The sequence below is a fragment of the Paroedura picta genome, chromosome 13, assembly GCF_049243985.1.
Source record: "Paroedura picta isolate Pp20150507F chromosome 13, Ppicta_v3.0, whole genome shotgun sequence".
Lineage (NCBI taxonomy): Eukaryota > Metazoa > Chordata > Lepidosauria > Squamata > Gekkonidae > Paroedura > Paroedura picta.
Window position 1 is genome coordinate 5,267,473 of NC_135381.1, and position 24,115 is coordinate 5,291,587.

The 24,115-nt window shown below is 47.1% G+C and overlaps 1 protein-coding gene across 12 annotated transcripts in view; it reads right to left on the minus strand.

Annotated features, from left to right (window-relative positions):
- Positions 1–24,115, minus strand: part of RIMBP2 (RIMS binding protein 2) — a 129,548-nt gene that overhangs the window by 91,037 nt on the left and 14,396 nt on the right. For 11 of the 12 annotated variants that reach the window (XM_077307512.1, XM_077307524.1, XM_077307514.1 and 8 more), the window contains exon 2: positions 15,073–15,213. The gene's annotated coding sequence lies outside the window, so the exon portion shown is untranslated. Of the gene's footprint in view, positions 1–7,201; positions 7,299–15,072; positions 15,214–24,115 lie in introns of those variants that run through there. The other variant, XM_077307513.1, reaches the window with a different exon arrangement.

The following is a 24,115-nucleotide window of genomic DNA, read 5'->3' on the forward strand; positions in this document are numbered from 1 at the left end:
GAAGAACGCCACGCTTCCTGCAGAACGGGCCACTTCTCCCCCACGCAAAGGAATATTTTATTGAGCTACATTCATAGGGGGGAAACATCCAATCGCACAATCCGCCACCTGCCTTCCAGAGAGGGACAATATTGTGTTTCGTCAGCCAATTGCTGACTGCTCATTTCGGGCCCAGCTAATGGGCCGTCCCCGCTGCCACGGCTCCCAACTGCTTCTCTTAAAGGACTGCCGTGTCTGGAACATTAACCAAAGTGCCGTTAATGAACCACGAGGCTGCTAATAGTCGCTCAGCTGTTACATGGCTTAGCGGCGCCAGGAAAAACAGCCAACAAACGGGTACCTTGCTGTTCTCCAAAAGAGAACACAGAAAAGGCAGAAAGGAACGCGCTCCTGACAGACATCCAACTCGGGAAAACCACAGAAAACTGTGGAGGCATTTCTTGCTTCTCTGTTGGCTATTCCGGATGCCAACCGAGAGGCCAGGGGCCTGCGTGAAGCTGTGGTGTGGACCATCGGCTTCCTTCTAAACATATTTTCCCAAGAAAGAAAGAGAAATCTCCATGAAGAGGAAGTCTGACTCTGACACCAACCAGGAAGGATCTCGACAGCAGGACAAAATGAGTCAGGGGATATTTCTCTGGACCCCTGGTCACTATATTCCAGGCTTTCCCAACCAGGGTTTCGTGAAACCCTGGGGTTTCTTGATGACTCTGGAATGGTTACCCGAATGGGTGTTCACAACCCTACACATTTGGATTGGGCCAGAGCCCAGGAGGGAGAGGGGGACTTATTTCCCGGTCACAACAGAAGCCTGAAGAAGCACGTGCAGACTTCTTGGTGACATTTCGTCAGCCAAGTTTGCTCCAGGGGGAATCAACTCTCGTGCAGCTTTAAAATTAATGCTGGGAAGTATTAATATTTGATCGCCTCCGCCTCTCCGAATGTCAGATTTTGTAAAAGGAAAGAAAAAAAAATTAAAAATAGCCACGGCCCAAATTCCAGCCAATACAGTTTTCGCCTCCACTTACCCAGGGAGGATTGTGTGAGGAGTTTGATCTTCTAATGAATGCAAATTTATTTAAGAAGGCAAGCACCAAAAATATGCTTTTAAATATGCTATAATCGCCACGTCTTTGGGTCTCTGTTGCCTCTCGCATCTCGTTGGTGACGGTAACATGTCGTAGAGCAGCCTTTCTCGGCTTTTCTACAGTTGAGAAATCCCTGAAACCTTCTTCAGGCTTCGAGAAACCCCCAGACGTTGCACGATTGTGCAGAATATGGTTGGGAAGCAGAGCTGCGGACACGCCCATCTGGGGCCACGCCCCTTCCCACCCCCTCCGGGCCCATCATTGGCCATTGGGGGGGGGGAATGTATCAAAAATTATTAGACTGTCAACCATTCAGAAAACCCTTCCAGATCCGTCAAGAAAACCCAGGTTTTCACGAAACCCTGGTCAAGGAAGCCTGACATGGACTAATTCTACATATATAATTATACATAGAGGACAAAAAGATTAGGCTAGGCAGTGGTTGAGTTCATCGAATGAAGCAGTGGAGTCAACAGAGATCCAAACAAGGCCCAGGTCTTTTCGGGGAGTGGGGTGATGTAGGTGTGGGGTTTTGTGGGGGCTTCCAGAATCTACCAGCCAATCCCACCGTTTCTGCAATGGAACTGTAGGATAGTCTAGCATGACAGCATGATTTTTTCCCCTCATTTTACAAAGTAAAGTTGTGAAAGGGCTATAGAAATAAGAAAGGTTTGCATATCGTAATCATATATAATTATGTCTCACGGGGTATATAAAAACAAAACATCTTTCTTCCCAGCGCCCCCTTCATTATAATTTTGAAAACACTGCCCATAAAACACAATCAGACTTCTGCTGGGGAACATTTCTACTCAACGCTTTAAATGTCAAATTCTATAACTGACCTGATTGACATCTACTTGATCGATTTCATCTTCACTACATATTGGGGAGGTATTTCTCGGTTTGTGCCTCTCCCTACCCTGGAATGCTTCCAAATTGGGATCAAGCAGTTCTGACAGTCTCTTAAATTGGCGCTGTTTCATTTATTTATTTATTTTTTGCTGAAGACTTTGTTTCTAACCTCCTCCCCCCTGCAGGAATAAAAGCCGCGGAATGAGATTAGAAGTCTCTTTGCAGGATTTATCAGTGGCATCCAAGGGAGTTGTGGGCCAACCTTCCATTGAAAAGTCTTTAATCGGTCAATGGACAGAACCGGACCTTAGGGGAGATGGCTTGCCTTTGTTTACCCCTTGATCGATGTCTGCAGCAGTAGCTTTTCCATTGTACAGAGAGTACACCCCTGTCATCCAAGTTTCCCAGGGCTCCGATAATAGAGTTAAAAACAACAACAACAACAATGAAAATGAACACAAGCTGGGTTTTAGTCTTTGGAGTTATTGCCACAATGGAGGGGTGGTGGCAGCAGAATCGATTTAAGAGCAAAAAGCAGTCAGAGTCGGTAACAATTGCCAAACCAGACCCAGGTTAACAGTGCATATGCCCATAAATATGAATGCTGGAGTATACTGGCTGGGGCATGTGCTCTGGGTGTTGCTTGGGGTGGGCACAGGAAGATTCTGGCAGCAGGCCAGCCAGCTGGCAGCCCTCCATAGGACCTGTTGGTGGTAAGCAGGCTGGCAGGCAGAGGAGACGTGCTAGATCTCACCCTGCCTTTTTTTAAATCATCAGGGCTCCCTGGGTTCACATCACCCAGGGTCATCTATGCAAGAATCAAAGACTGAGAATCAGCAAGGTTATGGGCCCAGGAGGGAGGAAGTGATTTGATTATGCCGCCATTAACTCTGTGTGTTTGTTTGTTTGTGTGTGTAAGAGACCAAAAACCAATGTGGAAATGAAAGGTACAGAAACGTGTGCGGAACTCAGGCAATAATCCAAAATAGTACAGGGTATAAGACAAAGGACGCTTTGACTCTCAAAGCTTCAAATCCCCCTCCCCTTCCCACTCCCTCCAGGCACATCACTGGCCATTTGGGGAGGGATGGCTGGGACACCATGATATGACCATATATGGTCATATCACTCGATAAATGTATAACAAATTTTTAAAAAGGTATACAAAATTAACTCCCACACATTCGGGAAACCCTTCCAGGGCTGTCACAAAACCCTGGTTGAGAAAACCTGTTATAATCCCAGGCAGGCAGCAAAAACATGAGATTTATAAACTCCCCACAAGTCTGATGGGCTCAATATTATTTTATTGGGCCATGGAGCTTGTACCTTGGCTGGGACTTATTGGGTCTCTCAGTGGACAAAACCAAAATATATAAGACGGATATGAAGGTGATATTGATAAGGGTCTAGCCTCATTTCCTTTGCAGCTGTTGGGTTTTTTAAAGGAAGGCATGGGGGCTGTTTTAAAAAAGAGAGGGCGGAAATTATGCCGGAGACAGCCTCTATGAGCCAACTCTGCTCCTGGAATGAATTATTATTTTGCAACTCAGCATACAGGCCCAGGAGCAGATGCGGCTCCACGCAATCTGTTAAAAGTGCCCACAACGAGTCAAAAAAAAAATATGTAATTGAGTTTGGAAATAATTTTAATCGGGTTTTCTCTTTCAAGATGGGGACAGGATGTGTTTTAACCGGGTTACGCAAGGAGCAAATCAGATAAGGGGCGAAGAGGAGTGTTGATTACTTGAGTAGATGGATCTTAAGAGTATAGATAATAAAATATCCTGCATTACCAGCAAGGGAGCTTAATGAACCTCAGGAACAACCAGATACGTGTGTGGCAGCTGACACCATAGGTTAGATGGGTGGTCGGCATTGCCATGGTTCATTGAGCTAGAAGTTTGTGAGGGGACTTTCTGTCCCGTACATTCAGTTCGATGCAGAACGGGGCAAAGATACCGGTGAGATAACCCCCTTATGAACATTTATTGTAAAGCGTAAAGATTTGATGGGTTATACAGTTTCACAGCTCTCCTCTCCCTGCCCGTTCTCTCTGTTTCTCCAGCCTGTACTTTTAGACCTGGTGGAAGAACTCTGTCCAGGGTCCTGCAGAACTGTCCAAGGTCCTGCAGGGGGTTGTTCTGCCAAGCCAGAGCCAGGGCGGAAGAGCCTCTGGCTCTGGTTGAGGCAAATTTGATATCTTTGGGGCCGGGGTGGGCGGGTGGGGTCTGGATCAGCTTTTGCTCTCTATACCTCAAACTCTATCGTTCTCGTCCCAAAGTTCTTTCCCTCCTCTGTTTCTTCTTCCTCAAGGTGCCGCAGACTCCTTGGAGGTTTCCAAGGCAAGAGATGTTTGGAGTGGTTTGCCACAGTCTGCTTCTGTGTATTAACCCTGTGTGTCCTTGGTGGTCTCCCATCCAACTACTAAGCAGGACCAACCCTGCTTAGCTTCCAATATCTGACAAGATCAGGCCAGCCTGGGCAATCCAGGTCAGGGCCTTTTCCCCCCATGCTAGGAGCAAAACACCGAAGCCCATAAATTTCCCCCAACAGTAGTAAAAGCAGACAGTGGCTGGTGGGTTTTAGTGGGGAAATATTTCGGGAGAGGGGAAGAGGGGTGTGTGTGAAATAGCCCATCTCCCACGGCGCAAGGCTTTCTGTTCTAGGAGCTGTTTTATATTATTAAAAAAACACAGGAAAAGAACCATGCAACTGCAGGCAGCGTGCAAGCCCACCCACAGTTGCTACAGATCCATCCTAAAATGGTTCCTGGCACAATTATCTGGTTGCTTTAAATAATCTCAGCTGGCTTGAAACAAAATACGCACATGGCCGTTTTCTTTTGCCGTTCTCCTGAACGCTTGCGGCTTGTGCATGCATGTTTGCACATTAGCGTCTTAACAGCGCACTGGCATGTAAGCACAGCCAAGCTAGATCAGGTAAAAACCCATGGTTTTCCCAAACAGTGTCTAAGTCTCTAAGGATGCTTCCAAGCAGATATAGCAAAGATCAAAGATATACTGCATTTGAACATGAATGTTCCATTTTTAGCCACCATGTCTTAAGAGCATAAGGGCAAGAAGTCACGCTAGGAACTACCTGGCCAAGATGCCCAACATTAAGTGTTATTTGGTGCCCTTGAAACATCCTTTATTGCTTGTTTATAAGCATGGTTTTATTTTATCAGTCCTTCCATAGCATTTAGCCATACTGTGGGGTTTTTCAGATGCATTGCACTGTTTTCATGGAATTTTAATGTTCCCTTGTTTTGGTGTTTTAGCAGGACTGCAATTATAGCATTGCCAGAAGCCAACTCGAAGATTTAGGTCAAAAACTGGAGTTTAAAATATCTATAAAAAGTCAGCGATGTGCCAGTGTGGAGAGAGGGCTGTCATTTGCTCCCAAAGGATAGAGTGATGGCCACAGGCATACACAGCTTTAAAAGGGGGTTAGACAGAATCATGGGAGATATGTCTACAAGGGGCTACTAGCCAGGGGGACTGAAGGGAACAGCCAATCTGAACCCCAGAGCGAGGATGTGACATCACGGGAAGACCTTGGCCTCTCTGCCCCATTGCTGGCCCTCCAGAGGAACTGGCTGGCCACTGTGTGGGACAGGATGCTGGACTAGATGGTCCACTGGTCTGATCAAGCAAGGCTCATCTCATGTCCTTCAGTAGCATCCAAAGAAAAAGCAGAGCAATCTGTAAAACACACACGGACATTCCTGTTAATATTCCAAGGAGAGAGTGGTGTTTGTGTGTCTGTTTTTAGGGAAGGTCACAACCTTGGTAAGGATTTCAGGCAGTTGCCTGCACAAGTTCTTGTTTAGCCCAGGGAACTCAAAAGAACCCATTCCTTGCGGCTCTTTCAGGATAGCGTCACTCAAGAGGAGAAAAAAAGTGTTCCTGCAAAGCGGAAGAGCCACGGGTAATATGCCAGTTCTATTCCAAGGCCTGTCAAGAGAGGCAGCTTTCTAAATAAAGCAGGTGGAACACACATGGACCAGCTGACGGGAATAAAAGCGAGAATCTGGAAAGGGGCCGACTGTCGCACTCCCCCCACATCATCCCCCACCCCCACAGGCTTTCACTGCTGCCTCAGAGGTTTTGGCTTGACGCTTCTATGTGAGACGCCAACTAGCCAGGGAGATTCGGAAGCAGCTGAAGCGTTGTGTGAAAACACCCGGGCCGCGGTGGAGAGTTTCGCGCTTGCGAGAAACCATGAAGCGGAACAAAAATAAAACTGAACGTGAACGCAGAATATGCTGTCTTCAAGCACTTCCAGGTGGATGAACCACTGGCACCTTCACTCGCCGCCATTCCGGAACGGAAGCAGTTGCCAAACTTAAAATGAAGACAATCCATCCATCCATCCATCCATCCATCCATCCATCTATTCATTCATTCATTCATTCATTCATTCATTCATTCATTCATTCATTCATTCATTCATTCATTATCCTGCCTATTGCAACAGCTGCATTCCACTGAATCAGACCCATCAAAGTCAGTAATCTCCAGGTCAACGTCTTTCCCCTCACCTACTGCCTGGCTCTTTTTAACTGGAGACGCCAGCAACTGAACCTTCCTGCCCAGCCAGTGTTCTATCACTGGATCATGGCCCTTTCTCCAAGGAATTCACCGTACTTCATATGCGAAAAGTGCTCACATGGTATGGAGAACCAAGGCTGTAAGCAAGACGGGAGAATACATTGAGATCGCTTTGAACGTATTACTATTACTTTGTGGAGGACTCATTACTGCCACTGATGAAAGATACTGAATTGAAAACCATTAAGCACGTTACGTCATAGTTAAAATATACACGCAAATCCACCTTGCAACAGCAACAGCTAACTTGCCCTTCCAACCCAACGCAAACAACAAAAAGCTCTCTGAAATAATAGTAAAAGAGTTGGTTTTTATACCCTGCTTTTCACTACCTGAAGGAAGTGGCTTACAATCGCCTCCCCTTCCTCTCCCCAGAACAGGCACCCTGCGAGGTAGGTGGGGTTGAGAGATCTCTGGCAGAACTGTTCCCGGAGATCAGTTCTATCAAGATTGTGACTAGCCCAAGGTCACCCAGCTCACTGCACATGGAGGAGCGGGGTGTCACACCCAGCTCACCGGGTTACAAGCTGCCACCCTTAAACATTGGCTCTCCTAATGCTGCTTTTAATTATTATGGGGTGCGCCCCCTCCTCTATCACTCAGTACCAATCACATCAAGAAAAGTTCTGAAGAAACCCTCACCGATCTTGCTGAAGTTCAACCGGGAAGCGCCAGTCCCGTTTTAGGAAAATCTGTCCGTGTTCGAAGCTTTTCTTAAAAAAAAAATCATTTGCAGGTTGATTCTATTTTGGGTCTGTCTCAATAATCCACTCGAATGGGCAAAATATTTACTGTGTGTGCTAAAGTAAACATTGCGCACATCTGCTATTGTACAATAATTTGCCAGAGCGATGCAGAGCCTTGGATAAACACAGATGTAAGGGTGTGTGGACTTTGAGTCTGGCAGGCTCGCCTGGCAAGGGAAAATTAACAACGCAATCTTATCAGCCCGGTGAGGAGGACCAGAAAAGGATAAGGATTTTAAAAAAGTGAGAGGGGAGGAAGATCCATATAGGTATAACAATTAGAAAAGAGCAAAGGAATTGCTCCATGCTGTAGAAGTGCTGAGTTACTGCTGATTTTGGAGAACTTTTGTAAAAATACCTTCCTGGCTCTAAAAAAACTCCCTAAGAACACCCTCTCCTCTATTTGTCAGCTGATAACAATTCTGCTGCATGGTGTAAAGTGGCTTCTTTCGATTACACTGCAGCTCTGGCCAACATGAATAGGTTTTAAAAGCCGGCTTCCATAAATACGGTTATCTAAATAGCTCTCTATATTCATACTGTAATTGAATTTGGATTGAATAGGCAACACGTGATTATTTAAATGTGGCTCTCTCGGCAAAATTCTTGTTGCGCTTGGTTTTAAGAAGAAGAGTTGGTTTTATACCCCGCTTTTCATGGCCCGAAGGAGTCTCAAAGCGGCTTTGAATCGCCTTCCCTTCCTCTCCCCGCAACAGGCACCCTGTGAGAGAGCCCCGATATGACTTCTTGGTGAGGACTGCACTATCAGGGCTGTGACAAGCCCAACGTCACCCAGCTGGCTGAATGTGGAGAAGCGAGGAATCAAAGCCGGATCGCCAGATTAGAAGCCGCTGCTCTTAACCACGACACCACAGGTTAGGTTGCAGTGTTTCATGCAAAGATATGACATTTGAATGTTAGGCCATTGCTGGTGACTCTCCATGAATCTGTCTAATCCTATTTTAAAGCTGTTTTATTACCTGTGGCCATCACTATATCCTATGGGAGCAAATTCCACATTTCACATCGCTCTCTATATAAAGTGGCATTTCCTTTTGCCCATCCAGAACCTACATCACAGGATGTCCTCAAGTTCTAGTATTTTGAGAGAGGAAGAAAAAATTATCTTTGTCAATTCTCTCCACCTCATGCATACTATTATAAACCTCTATCTAATCTGAAACATCCCAGCCTCATCAGCCTTTCCTCCTGGGGAAGGTGCTCCAACCAGCTCAACATCTCAGCTGCCCTCTTCTGGAGGAGGAGGAAGTGGGCAGGAGCCCAGTTTAAACAAAGGGAATCCCAGCCACCTGCTTGGATTTGCCACTGCAATCCCAGAGTGACCATTAGGTACACATAGGTACAACTTAGCAGCTGAACAACTTTCAAACAACAACCCTTTAGAGTTGACTTCACCAAATTATTTGCTGATTGCAATTCCGTTGTCGTTATGTGCGAAGTCGTGTCCGACCCATCGCGACCCCATGGACAATGATCCTCCAGGCCTTCCTGTCCTCTACCATTCCCCGGAGTCCATTTAAGTTTGCACCTACTGCTTCAGTGACTCCATCCAGCCACCTCATTCTCTGTCGTCCCCTTCTTCTTTTGCCCTCGATCGCTCCCAGCATTAGGCTCTTCTCCAGGGAGTCCTTCCTTCTCATGAGGTGGCCAAAATATTTGAGTTTCATCTTCAGGATCTGGCCTTCTAAAGAGCAGTCAGGGCTGATCTCCTCTAGGACTGACCGGTTTGTTCGCCTTGCAGTCCAAGGGACTCGCAAGAGTCTTCTCCAGCACCAGAGTTCAAAAGCCTCAATTCTTTGACGCTCGGCCTTCCTTATGGTCCAACTTTCGCAGCCATACATTGCAACTGGGAAGACCATAGCCTTGACCAAACGCACTTTTGTTGGCAGGGTGATGTCTCTGCTTTTTAGGATGCTGTCTAGATTTGCCATAGCTTTCCTCCCCAGGAGCAAGCGTCTTTTAATTTCTTTGCTGCAGTCCCCATCTGCAGTGATCTTGGAGCCCAGGAAAATAAAATCTGTCACTATCTCCATTTCTTCCCCTTCTATTTGCCAAGAATTGAGAGGGCCGGATGCCATGATCTTTGTTTTCTTGATGTTGAGTTTCAAGCCAACTTTTGCACTCTCCTCCTTCACCCGCATCAACAGGCTCTTTAGTTCCTCTTCACTTTCTGCCATTAGAGTGGTATCATCTGCATATCTGAGGTTGTTGATATTTCTCCCTGCAATCTTGATCCCAATTTGTGACTCCTCTAATCCCGCATTTCTCACGATGTGCTCTGCATACAAGTTAAATAGGCAAGGCGACAGTATACAGCCTTGCCGAACTCCTTTCTCAATTTTGAACCAGTCAGTGATTCCATGTTCAGTTCTCACTGTTGCTTCTTGACCTGCATATAAATTTCTCAAGAGACAAATAAGATGCTCTGGTATTCCCATCTCTTTAAGAACTTGCCACAATTTGTTGTGCTCCACACAATCAAAGGCTTTAGCATAGTCAATGAAGCAGAAGTAGACGTTCTTCTGGTACTCCCTAGCTTTCTCCATGATCCAGCGTATGTTGGCAATTTGATCTCTAGTTCCTCTGCCTCTTCGAAATCCTGCCTGTACTTCTGGAAGTTCTCGGTCCACATATTGCTGGAGCCTAGTTTGTAGGATTTTGAGCATAACTTTGCTAGCATGAGAAATTAGTGCAATGGTGCGGTAGTTTGAACATTCTTTGGCATTGCCCTTCTTTGGGATTGGAATGTAAACTGACCTTTTCCAATCCTGTGGCCATTGTTGAGTTTTCCAAATTTGCTGGCATATTGAGTGTAGCACTTTTACTGCATCGTCCTTTAAGATTTTGAATAGTTCAACTGGAATGCTGTCACTACCACTAGCTTTATTGTTGCTCAGACTTCCTAAGGCCCATTTGACTTCACATTCCAGGATGTCTGGCTCCAGGTCAGTAACTACCCCATTGTGGTCATCAGGGATGTTAAGCTCGCTCTTGTATAGCTCTTCTGTATAATTTTGCCACCTTTGTTTAATCTCTTCTGCTTCTGTGAGGTCCCTACCATTTTGGTCCCTTATCATACCCATCTTTGCATGAAACGTTCTCTTCATATCTCCAATTTTCTTGAAAAGATCTCTGGTCCTCCCCATTCTATTGTTTTCTTCTATTTGTTTGCACTGTTCATTTAAGAAGGCATTCTTATCTCTTCTAGCTTTTCTCTGGAATTCTGCATTCAATTGGGTGTATCTTTCTCTTTCTCCCTTGCCTTTCACTTCCCTTCTCTCCTTAGCTATTTGTAAAGCTTCCTCAGACAGCCATTTTGATTTCTTGCATTTCTTTTTCTTTGGGATGGTTTTAGTTGCTACCTCTTGTACAATGTTGTGAACCTCCGTCCATAGTTCTTCAGGCACTCTGTCTATCAGATCTAATTCCTTAAATCTATTTGTCACCTCCACTGTGTATTCGTCGGGGATATGATTTAGTTCATACCTGAGTGGCCTAGTGCTTTTCCCTACTTTCTTCAATTTAAGCCTAAATTTTGCAACAAGAAGCTCATGATCTGAACCACAATCAGCTCCTGGTCTTGTTTTTATTGACTGGATAGAACTTTTCCATCTTTGGCTGCAGAGCACATAGTCAATCTGATTTCTGTGTTGACCGTCTGGTGATGTCCATGTGTAGAGTCGTCTCTTGGGTTGCTGGAAAAGAGTGTTTGCTATGACCATTGTATTCTCTTGACAAAATTCTACCAGCCTGTGCCCTGCTTCATTTTGTATTCCAAGGCCAAACTTGCCTGTTATCCCGGTTATCTTTTGGCTTCCTACTTTAGCATTCCAATCCCCCATGATGATAAGCACATCATTTTTGGGCGTTGCTTCTAGAAGGTGTTGTAGGGCTTCATAGAACTGATCAACTTCATCCTCTTCAGCAGCAGTGGTTGGGGCGTAGACCTGGATCACTGTGATGTTGAATGGTTTGCCTTGGATTCGAACTGAGATCATTCTGTCATTTTGGGGATTGTATCCCAAGACTGCTTTTCCTACTCTCTTATTGATTATGAAGGCTACTCCATTTCTTCTGCGAGATTCTTGTCCACAGTAGTATACCTGATGGTCATCTGAATTAAATTCACCCATTCCTGTCCATTTTAGTTCACTGATTCCTAAAATGTCGATGTTCAGTCTTCTCATTTCTTGTTTAACCACGTCTAGCTTGCCTTGATTCATGGATCTGACGTTCCAGGTTCCTATGGAATAAAAATCTTTACAGCATCGGACTGTCTTTTCGCCACCAGTTACTTCCACAACTGAGCGTCCTTTCGGCTTTGGCCCAGCCGCTTCATTCATTCTGGCGCTACTCGTACTAGCCGTCTGCTCCTCCCCAGTAGCATATTGGACACCTTCCGACCTGAGGGGCTCATCTTCCAGCGTCATATCGTTATGCCTATTGGAACTGTCCATAGAGTTTTCATGGCAAAGATACTGGAGTGGTTTGCCATTTCCTTCTCCAGTGGATCACCTTTTGTCAGAGCTCTCAGCTATGACCTGTCCGTCTTGGGTGGCCCTGCACGGTATAGCTCATAGCTTCACTGAACTACGCAAGCCCCCTTGCCACAACAAGGCAGCGATCCTTGAAGGGGGGATTGCAATTCCAGCATTCTTCAATTAACACTTCCAGGTCTTGGGACCTTCTGCCTCCAAACCAGGTGAGATAAGATTGAGAGATGATGCTTCTTTTAACCACTGAGATATAATGCTTCCTTTAACAGAAAATGTCATGTATACCTAGACCTACCTACTTCTAGGGGGGCCTAGAGATCGGCGCATGCAGAGAAAGATCTTTCCACAAAACCTGCTATTTGTACTCTTGGTCTGGAGATGCCGGGGATCGAACCTAGGACATTCTCCATGCAGAACATGTGCTCCACCACTGAGTTACAGTCCCCTTCAATTACTTGCCCACCCCCCTATTCTTCTGACTTCAGCAGGATCTCTGTGGATCTGAAGCAGTGACTCCGAAAAGCACATCTGTGAATAAATGTTGTTCGTTTTGTTTTATTCTGATGCAGTAGGCAATTCCCACTGCTGTGCGCATGAATATGCTGCAGGGTCAGCCACACGGGCGATGCTTATGTTCTGCAGCAAAGGGGAAACAAGATCTGACCCATGATATATTGAGCTGTAACTTCTATGTGGAACCTAAAGCCAAATTTCATAGTAGATTACCATCTGACAGAAATGCTGATTTTATGAACTTAGGCAGATGGTGAGTGGGTGGGCAGGAAGGGATGTGCCAGTGTTTGTCTCTTGTGGCCCTTCCTTGTACACCCAGGGAATTGCTGATCACCACTGTGGGATGGTAGGTGAATTCCCTCCAGGCCAAGCTGGATTCTGGAGATTTCTGGTGGGGGGATCATTTAGACATGAAATTGGGGTCATTGTGGGTGGGCAGGTAGTTGTGAGTTCCTGCATTGTGCAGGGGGTCGGACTAGATGACCCTGGATGTCCCTTCCAACTCTATGGTTCTACCCCCAATGGCCTGTGGCATTCTAGATTCAGAGAAGGCGATTCTTCTATAGTCTAACGATCCATACGTTTCTCAAAGGGTCACTCTGTTTGCTCTGGCTGCCAGGCAGATAAAGTCTAAGGTGAGGGGCGATGGCTGATTCTCGTGAACCGATTTTGTAGTAGGGATTCCTGTGTATGCGCCGTTATCTAGTGACTGGCTTTTCTTGCTTTTTTTTTTTGGCCTTCGTAAAGGGCCTATCAATTTGATTCTGATCCTGATGCAGCAGGAGAACGCGGCTGCCCCTCTGCAATCGCTACCCTCCGGACGATGGGAAAGTGTCAGTCCAGCTCTACGGGGCCTCCCCGGAAGTAGCCGCTAGGTCTTTCGCTTCTCTTCTCGGGGCTTCCCGAAGCTGCCGCGCAGCACAGAGGTGCGAACGCTGGAGGGCAGGAGCAGAAGCCAGATGCCCCCTCTGACCGTGCCATCTGGCTCCGGAGGGAAATGCGTGAAGGCTCCGTGCCCCTGCCCGGACTACCCCCAGGCTCCAGGACGTCAAGGGCATAGCCGGTTGCCATTGGTGAAGACTGCATCGCTTACGCGCACTTTAACCTCCTTTTAGCAGCATCTGCTGCGAGCGGAGAGCAATTCGAGCTTCCGTGGAGCCATACAAGTCGTTCCGCCGCCAGCTGCCGCCAGCGGTAAATGGGCACCGTTGCCTAGTAACCAACAGGTAAGCGCTGGCAGCCGGGGATAGATCTGTGCGTCTCGCATGCTTAATGGCCAAAGACAAAAAAGGATGTTTGCCTGCACAGATTGCGGGTCCGTCTTCCTGATTGTGATAGCGTGTGCCTGTTTTCCTTTGGAACAGGTGCCCCAATAAAAAGCACAAAGAAAGGGGGACTTGTCACGCTCAATCGCGCCAACCTGCCAGGCCTTGGGAAAACCCATTGATGTTGGGTGTCCTGATGGCCGCTAGTTTCAACCGTTGCGGAACGGGGTTGTTCCATGTAGGAGTGCGGCAAATTGCAGCTAGGTGGGAAATCTCGGTGGAGTGGCGCCGTGTTCTGAAGGTGCCCTCTTGCAAGCATCTGTCTGGCCTCTGTGAGAAACAGGATATTGGGCGGGAACAAAGGGGTCCAACATGGTGCCCCTGGGTGCCAAAACCTTATCTGGTACCCGTCTGTTGTTCTTAGGCAGCGGGTGGGGCCCGACAAGGCTCTTATCCAGCACGGGATCTGATTGTCCTACTCAGAGGCTGTTAACCCTAAATCTGAGCTGCACTCAGGTGTGATTCCTCTGCACAAACTCACACACAGAAATTGTAGTTGCGATTTCCCTGCCACACCACCAGAGGGCTTACTTTGCAAATTAACAACTGCTAATAAGTGCTATATTCCTGTAGCTACAGGGCTATAGCATCGTATTACTGTAGTGTTATAGCAACTGGCAATTATTTTTCAAAGCCCTAAAAAAAGAAAAACAATCAGTGGTATGCCGATGGGGGGAAAGAAGTAGGGCAAACAGCAGAAACTAACAGAAAACTCCCGCATGGTTCTTTCTTGGTCAGCTTGAATGCTTCTGCGTCCACAGTGGCAACGAATGCAAAACAAAAAAAATATTTGCCATGTGGATGCCCTCTTCAAAGATCATTTTATCTAAAGGCAGGAGATCCATTATTCAAAATAAATGACAAATCAAATGAACATTCCCTGCAGGAGAGTTAAGCTTTACATATGCAGAAGCCTTGAGATGCAGCTGTGTATAAACACTCACCTCCCCCGTCCCCCTGACACCACCGAAACAGCATCCCCTCCGGGGACAACGCAAACCTTCCATAGCAATGTATACTTAACTCTGGCATTAGAGAAGGTTCCCTGACCATTTGCTCTCAGAGAATACCTTTGTATCAAAACAAAGGAAGGTCATTACTCACGAAAAACCACGAGGGACCATTCAGTGCAACCTTGTGTTACAGTAGAGAGCAGTTCGGTCTGTATTACTTTATGTCAGATACTAGCTTAGGTTCGCCAGGTAAAAGAGAGTAAAGGTACAACCCGAGGGGCACTTCCCTGTAGGCAGCTAAAACCAATAGGTCCTGCAGGAAAATACACCTATCTGGAGCAAAACCCAACAAGGGAGTCAACAACAATGCGCAGTTCTGTAGAAGAGGGGCAAGAAGTGGAGAGAAAGCAAGCAAGTCCACAAAACCCAAAGAGAGGAAATTTAAAGTTGGTGACTTACTAGAAATCTCCGCTGATGATTCTCTAGCCTTGGTACCGTGGCATTAGACTGGGAGGCCTGGCTTTGCTCCTCTAAAAACCGGATTCAGCAGAGTGTTTTCTGTGGCGGTAGAGGTTGTAAGCAGGGTAGTACATTTCCAGACTGGGGGAGACAAGAACGGGAAAATAATTCATAGAGAGGCATTTGTTTGGAGTTCAGATCTCCAGTTTAATAAACACCAAATCTCTGACTCTCAAAGAGATTTGACATTTGTGCTATATTCCCATCTTTCCCCCCAGCAGCAAAAGTTATGCTTTTAGACAACACCTCTCTTAGCAAGTTAATTACAAACAGCAGCAAAGCAACATACAGAGAATAGTTGGGAGTTTTTTTATACCATGCTTTGGGTACCTTAAAAAGTCTCAAAAGCGGCTTATGTAGGTTTATCAGCTCTGGGTTGGGAAAAACATGGGAGACTTTGGGGGTGAAATCAGGAGTGGGTGGGATTTGGGGGGAGGGTCTCCAGGGGGGTATAATGGAGTCCACCCTCCAAAGCAGCTATTTTCTCTTTTAGTTTGGAAATGAGCTATAATTTCGGGGGAACCCCAGGCACACCTGGGTTTACAATCGCCTTTCCTTCCTCTCCCCACAACAGGCATCTTGTGAGGTGGGGCTGAGACAGTCCAGAGAGAATGACAACAGGTCCAAGGCCAACTGAGACACTGGTACAATTGTTTTTTTAGATGGGATATAAATCCAAAGGATATTGAGAAAGTAGACCAAAACTACAAAGGAAAATGCTGCAAATGTCAACATGTAGATGGAACCTTCTACCATATGTGGTGGATTTGTCAAAAATCAAAAAGATATAAGAAGGAAATGCATGTCAAAATGCAGAACATATTACAATTTAAATTCCCCGTAGAAGGTAAGAAGATATTAAGCATACTGCCTAATAAATTACCAGGCATTTTGGAAGAGATTAACTATATGGTGACGGGGGGGGGGGGGGCGAGAATTATCTACACTGCAAACTGGAAACTAGATATCTGCCCAAACTTAGAAGAACGGGAAAATCAAGTGGCCCACTATTCAGTAATGGTGACATTAGCCATTTACCTGAGAAACATATCAATTATGAAATGTGAGGAGAGATGGAATCTGTATTACACCAGCAGGAGCCAAATTTAGCATGAGAAACTGATTTTAAAATTGTATATAAATATACCGCAAAACAGAAACAGAAAGAGAACAAGTTTTGAATATGAAGAAACGGTGACGAGTTTGTTACTCGATGTTTAAGGTTATTAGCAGTTCCTGCCACACAGTATATCTCTTTCTTTCTTTTCTCCTGGATTATCTACATTCGGTTGTCTGTTTCGTCTGAAGGACAAATAGTCATACCAGCTCACTGGCAACGGAGAGTCAATTCTCTGCTCATTTCTTAGCAATGCCTATCTATTGCAAAGCTGCCTATAGTGGAGTTCCCTAAACAACGTTAGGACTTTCCTCCAGAAATGCCTCTACTTCTTTTCGGCATCCCTTGAGGTTGCATCTAGGTTCGTGGCACCTGGGGAGACACGGGGGAGGGGGGGCTTGTTCACCCCAAAGGACAGCATGAACATCAGATATACAAATCACACTCCCCTCTCTCTAGTGCTCCTGCCCCCCATGCACACATTCGGATGCCACCCGAGATGCGTCTCTTGGCGCCAGCTCAGTTTGGATGGCCTTGCCAAGTTTTCCTCCATTCTTCTAATAATATTGAGAGATGGCCTCGTGCCACCTTCCGTCTCCACAGTAGGCACGGGACGGCACGGTTGTTCATTTATTCATAGACTTACTGGGGGGCAGCTTTTGTCCCGGCTGAATAAGACCGTAATTCAATCTCCGGGACCCATTCAGCCTTAATGAAATGTTCGGATAAAGATACACTGCTTTCATAAACAATAATGGGGTCCTTTTGCCGAGACCAGGAAGGAGAAAAAAGAAACGACAGAAAACAAAGGAGGTTGGGAGAGCAACCTTGGGCAGGAGGATCTCAGGGGATGCAGGGGATGCTATCGGAATATTTTAAACCAGGAGAGTCTGCAAGCAGAGGTAAAATGCAATGCATGATGACATTCCCTAGTGCATTAGACTCTTTCTTGCCCAGAGAACACATTGACAGGCCCTCTGGGAGATGTTTTCACTCGCTCATTTTTCTCATGGCTTTCTTCAGGACACTGTCCCTTCTGTCTCTGTCTCTGTCTCTGTCTCTCTCTCTCTTTGGTCTTTTCTACCCTTCACTTTCCTCCTCAAATCTACCACACAAGCCCTGAGTTTAACCTATCTGGCCTCCCCTCCACTCTCCCTATGACCTGGGGTGGTGCATAAAGAACAATGGAAGAGCCCCGCAGGATCATCTTGTCCAACATCCTGTCTCACACAGTGGCCAACCAGTTCCTCTGGAGAGCCTTGCTAGGTCAGACCAGTGTTCTCCCATCATTCATTTAGTGGCCAGCCAGTTACACTGGAGGCCAAAGCTACAGATGTTGCTCCCACTTCATTGTCTGGCAAACCACAGAATAAGCCAGAGAGGGGTTGGCATGTTTTTCAAACCATAAAAAGGTAACGGTATCCCCTGTGCAAGCACCGGGTCATGTCTGACCCTTGGGGTGACATCCTCTAGCGTTTTCATGGCAGACTCAACACGGGGTGGTTTGCCAGTGCCTTCCCCAGTCATTACCGCTTACCCCCCAGCAAGCTGGGTACTCATTTTACCGACCTCGGAAGGATGGAAGGCTGAGTTGACCTTGGGCTGGCTGCTGGGATCGAACTCCCAGCCTCATGGGCAGAGTTTTCAGACTGCTGCCTTACCACTCTGCGCCACAAGAGGCTCTTAAAACCATACGCCCGAGTTATTTTAAAGGCAGGCGTTAAAGAGAGGAGGCTACCCACAATAATTTCATTTGTATGCAAGGAGAAACTTCTATGCTATCAGCTCCTTGAAAGGTTGGTTCTTTGGGATTATAGTGTTTTTTTGTGGGAAGGGGGAAGCATCTCTCTCTCTCTCTCTCTCTCTCTCTCTCTCTCTCCTGCTTGCTTCCCCCCCACATAACCCCCCCACCAAAAAAAAGACCCTTTTAATTGCAGCATTAATAGGAAGGGCACTGCCATCTTGCTGCACCCCCTAACACAATTCAGGAAAAGCTCTGCCTTTTTGTTCCCATTCAATCTTCGCTTCCGAGCCATGACAAATGAACTGCAGTTGAGGAATGGGGAGCCGAAGAATACGCCGGAGAACAATGTTCAATGGAGCACACTGAATGTCAGCAATTACAAAGTGATCTGTCTTGCGGGACGCTGCTGGAAAGAGTGCGTGTGCATGGAAAGGGGCAGGGACAGAACTCTCCCGATCGCATCTCGACAGCTTTGCAAAACGGAGCTGCATCTCACCTTGATGCAGGGGCAGCCAAACTGTGGCTCTCCAAATCTCCATGGACTACAATTCCCATGAGCCCCTGCCGCTGGCCCAGGTTGAGAACCACTGGCCTAGACCATGGTATCCAAGGCTGGAATTCAGGAGAACACAAATACCTCCTAAGCAGGGGGTAGGACTAGATGACCCATGTAGTCCCATCCAACTCTATGATTCTATGATACTATGATTCAGAGTTTCCAGGTCGGGGAACACCTGATACACTCAAGGAAAAATGGATTTCTGAAAAAGATCGGATATCGTTCGAGGCCTTTCTTTTTCAAAGAGTCTCCCATATTGATTTTTTTTTTTAAGTCAAAGTAAACAGTGTGTAATACTGCCAACACAGAACGGTGTTAAGTTAGCAGCAGATGGCTAAAATGAGAGAGCTGTAAAGGGGGGAAAACATCCACAGAAGCAGGTGTTGTGAGAAGTGAAAATTTCCTAGCAGAGAAACCCATGTTTCTGTTTAGGATTCAGCCGTTTGCCACCCTAGCCTCGCTGTCCTCGATAACTAAAATGCGCACGAATGGAAAATCAGTGAAAGGCTCTCTCGATGCAGGTTACAAAACAGCCATGGCCTTGGTCTAAATCTTTACTCCGCTGTATTTTAGCTTTTTAAAAATAGGACACGATGGGGAAATCCAATCATGGATTTCTCAATTAACATGGAGATGAAGCGGCAGAGGATAATCCTGAGACTTCGCGGCGATATTTCGGACGGCGGGTCGGAGGTCGTGTCATTTATTTATTTGTTTATCGCATGGCATGTGCGTAATGTAGCCAGGAGATCTGACTGCCAGGCAAGAGAGGCTTGGAGGTAGTTTGCCATTGCCTGCCCCTGCATCACGACCCTGGTTTTCCTTTCCAAAAACTAACCAGGGCTGACCCTGCTTAGCTTCCATGATCAGATGAAGTCAGGCTTGCAAGGGCTCCCCAGGTCAGGTCCACAGCTGACTTACGCTGACCCCTTATGGGGTTTTCAAGGTGAGGGACATTCAGAGGTGGCTTGACACTGCCTGCCTCCACGCCTCCATGACCCTGGTATTTCTTGGAGGTCGCCCTTCCAAGTGTTAGGCCAGGGCCAACCCTGCTTAATTTCTAAGATCTGGTGGGATCAGACTTGGCTGGGCTGTCCACGTTGGGTACGGAGTTCTTGTGGTGGCAGAACATCTCCCAGAATTCTAAGGGAGCCCAGGACCATGGAGGTCAGTTCTTCTCTCTGCCCTGGGTAGCCCAGGCGAGCCTGATCCCATCAAATCTTGGAAGCCAAGCAAGGCTGACCCTGATGAATATTTGGATGGGAGACCTCCAAGGATTTGGGTGGGAGTTCCTCCCAGGAACACTAGGGATCATGATGCAGAGGCAGAGGGGAGACCTCCAAGGGGCACGAGGGGTCATGACACGAAGGCAGGCAATGACCAACCGCCTCCAAACATCCCTGGCTTGGGTGCCAGACAATCCTGGGATCCTGGGATCTCCTGACTACACTACACACATGCCATACGTTCAATTCAAGTTCTTGGGGAAATGGCAGCTTTGGAGGGTGGACTTCACACCCCTGTTGAGTTCCCTCTCCAAACTCCAACCCCCACAGCTCTCCCAAATATCCAGGAATGTCCCCACACAGAGTTAGCAAGACTCACCGTTTCCCAATCCCTATCAGTCCCCCACCCCCAGTCTATTGCTATAAACTAGCGTTATGGTGCTATAGCGATATAAAGGTAAAGGTATCCCCTGTGCGAGCACCAGGTCATGTCTGACCCTTGGGGTGATGCCCTCTAGCATTTTCATGGCAGACTCAATACGGGGTGGTTTTCCAGTGCCTTCCCCAGTCATTACTGTTTACCCCCCAGCAAGCTGGGTACTCATTTTACTGACCTCGTAAGGATGGAAGGCTGAGTCAACCTTGAGCCGGCTGCTGGGATTGAACTCCCAGCCTCATGGGCAGAGCTTTCAGACAACATTTCTGTGCCACAAGAGCCTCATAGCGATATACCTACTCCCTATTTTTCTAAGAAGCCAAGAGGGCCCAGGGTTACCAGTGCCAGGCTGGGAAATACCTGGAGATTTTGGGGCTGAAGCCCGAGGAGGGCGGAATTTGAAAGGAGAACAACTTCCGTGGGGTATAATACCGTAGACTCCCAACGCGTCCATTTTCTCCCAGTGAACTCATCTCTGTCACCTGGGGATCAGTTGTAATCCCAGGAGACCTCCAGGTACCACCTGGAGTTTGGCAGACTTGGTGAGGCCTTCTGGCTCAAGCCTGCGGGATTGTCCTTTCGACGCCATTAATTCAGTTTATCCCTTAGCCAAGAGAGCATATCCTTCCCCACCTCCCATCCAGAAGTCACCCTTCAAAGAACAGGATCAGCCTGTGCTGCGTGAATTTGTACAGAGAGGCGTCCTTTCGGATGGCTGACCATCTGAACCTAACCGCTCACCAAAGGAATGTTAAACGAGAACATACTTGTGAACTGACACGTTGCCAGGAAATAGAAAGGGGAGAAAACACAATCTTAAAAAAAAAAGAACAAAGAAAACCCAAGCACAGATCTCACACTGAGCAACACATCAAAAGGGGAAATTAAATTCAATTTGAAAGCAATTCATTTGTTTCTCGGTGCCCTTAACGAAATACAGGACTTCTCTCTCTTCTAGTGATATGTCGGATTGGATGGGAAGAATTGCCTTTTTGAGATCACCGAAAACCAAAACCCAGCCAGTACTGCAGACTTTAACAAATACAATTTTTGCTCACGCATGTTGTAGGGCAGGGGTAGCCAAACGGTGACGCTGCAGGTGTCCATGAACCACAATTCCCACGAGCCCCTGCCAGTGCTGCCAAGGGCTCATGGGAATTGTAGTCCGTGGACATCTGGAGGGTCACCGTTTGGCTACCCTGTTGTAGGGTTCGCTTTCTGCCCCCAACCTCTGCCCTCTGAATTGTAAAATACATTGGCCAGCCTGGTGTAGTGGTTAGGAGCGCAGACTTATAACCTGACGAGACGGGTTTGATTCTGTGCTCCCCCACATGACCTTGGGCTCGCCACAGCACTGATAAAGCTGTTCTGACCAAGCAGGAATATCAGAGCTCTCTCAGCCTCCCCTACCTCGCAGGGTGTCTGTTGTGGGGAGAGGAAAGGGAAGGCAAATGTGAGCCACTTTGAGACTCCTTCAGGTAGAGAAAAGTAGCAGATAAGAACCAAATCTTCTTCTTCATCATCTTCTTCTCCTTCTCCTTCTTCTTCTTCTCCTTTTTCTTCTTCTTCTTCTTCTATCATGGTTGGTATTTAGAATTGCGTGCCATCACAACCAACTCCTGGTGACCCCAGGACCATGGGCTTTTCAGGGTGAGAGATGATCACAGTCCTCCTTGTTGAAAACAGACTCTAAAAACTCCAAAAAACTTAGCAAGGTTTTTGCCAGATTCCAACATGCATTCACACTGGGGGGTTTTCATCCCCCCCCAAAAGAAACCTGTAGCCACCTTCAAAAACTTCCTTCCAGCATGGAATCCCCACGAGGACATATGGCTGCCATGAGGCACAAAAATTCCCATCCCCTCCCTCCACACGCATCCAAGAGCACGAGGTAAACACAAGGACCCTTTGATCCCGACAACAAAACGTCCGCCCGCAACTGCCTTTCCAGTGTGAATTTGGTATTAAAACGTCCTCCGACCTGTATCGAAATCAGCTCAAGAACTAATACACATCAAAGACGGCACAGGCATCCTTTCATGTAATTATTTGCAAGCCGAGGAGCCCCTCCCCCTCCTCCGTAAGGATGGCTGCACAAGGCAGATCGCAATGCGAAAGGATGAAGGGGCATGAAGTTAAAAAAGAGACGCCTTTTAAAAAGATCTAAAACAGCAGCAGAGTCAAAGTAAATATCAAACACGGCAGGAGCGCTTGAAAGAGCGACAGACTTCAAGAGGCAGCCGGTTAGATGAATCCACAGCATAGAACGGATTCGGGGAACGAACGTATTAAAAGGCCTCCTGGGAAGCTGTTGTAAATTCCCAAAAGACCAACAAGGGGCTGGTCAGACGTCATGGGGGAGGCAGTTCCACAGACTGGGGGCCACCACGGAGAAAGCCCTGCATCCCACCCGCCCCCAAACGGGTCTCTCTCACAGTCAGATCAGCGTTAGCACGATGAGAAACGCTACCTGGAAACCTACTTCTTTCACGGTTCAGCTACCAGGGCAAAGGAAGGAGAAAGCAGAGAGAAATCATAATCCTGCCTGGTGAAAGAGGCAAAACAATAAATGGGATATTTAAGCAAAGAGAGTTATTATATTTGGTAGATTCAAGGAAATAACGGTCTTGGCCTGAAATAGCAGCGCAGAGACAAGGTTTTATTCGAGGTATCTGTATGGGAGGAACAGCTAACACCCCAGAAAAAAGAGATAAGAGTTCAACGAGATCTGAACACACTGGAAAAGTGGGCTGATGACAACAAGGTACAATTCAAAAAGCAGAAATGCAGAGGTCCACATCTGGGTCCCAAAAACAAGCATTCCTACTAGAGGGGAGATACGCTTCTGGGGAGCATTGTGGGTGGACAAGATAGTGAGGTATTTATGGACTGTAAGCTAAAGATGAGCAGACAGGGTGATATCGTGGTAAAGAAGGCAAATGCCGTATCAACAGAGGCATCACATCAAAATCACAGGATGTCATAGTTCCGCTGTCGACCGCATTGGTCAGACCCCACCTGGAATCCTGTGTGCGGTTTTGGAGGCCTCACTTCTGGAAGGATGTGGACAAAACAGAGAGGGTAAAGAGGAGAGCGACGAGGACGATCTGGGGCCTGGGGACCAAGCCATAAGAGGAGAGGCTGCGAGACTTGGGAACATTCAGCCTAGAGAAGAGGAGGCTGAGAGGGGACATCAGGGGTAGTCAAACTGGGGCCCTCCAGATGTCCATGAACTACAATTCCCAGAAGCCCCTGCCAGCATTCGCTGGCAGGGGCTTCTGGGAATTGTAGTTCATGGACATCTGGAGGGCCCCAGTTTGACTACCCCTGGGGGACATGATGGCTCTCTTGAAGGACCTGAAAGGTTGTCACTTGGAGGAGTTGTTTTGCTTCACCTCTGCTGCTTCGCCCATCCTTGGCATATTTACATTCTGCCAACAGAAGTACCCCCCCACACACACACACCTTTGCCCTTCCGGAATCCCAAGTGCCATTTCTCCATTTGTTGATGCCCCACAAAAGCCACCTCGTGACCCCACCTGTGCCTGTTCATTCTTTCCTTAGCCTTCTCAAAGGACAGGGTAGGCGTCGTGTTTCCCCAAGATTAACAAAAGGTCAACAAATTGTGGTCTTCCACCGTCACGGGCGCACGAGGGCTGACAACCGAGCCGTGACTTTAAATATTTACAGGCAGACTCCACAACTGCAAGGTGAAAGGTGTTCTAGAAATCCTTTTGGCAAACAGTGCAAGGAGAGAAAACAGAAAGGTTGTGCGTGGAGAAGGGAGGGGGGATGCTGTCTCGATTCTTATCTGTAAATTGATTGGGCGTGTAGGGAAGGCAATCAGGCTCCAAGAAGCCACATCAGAGGAAGAAGAGTCGGTTCTTATATGCCACTTTTC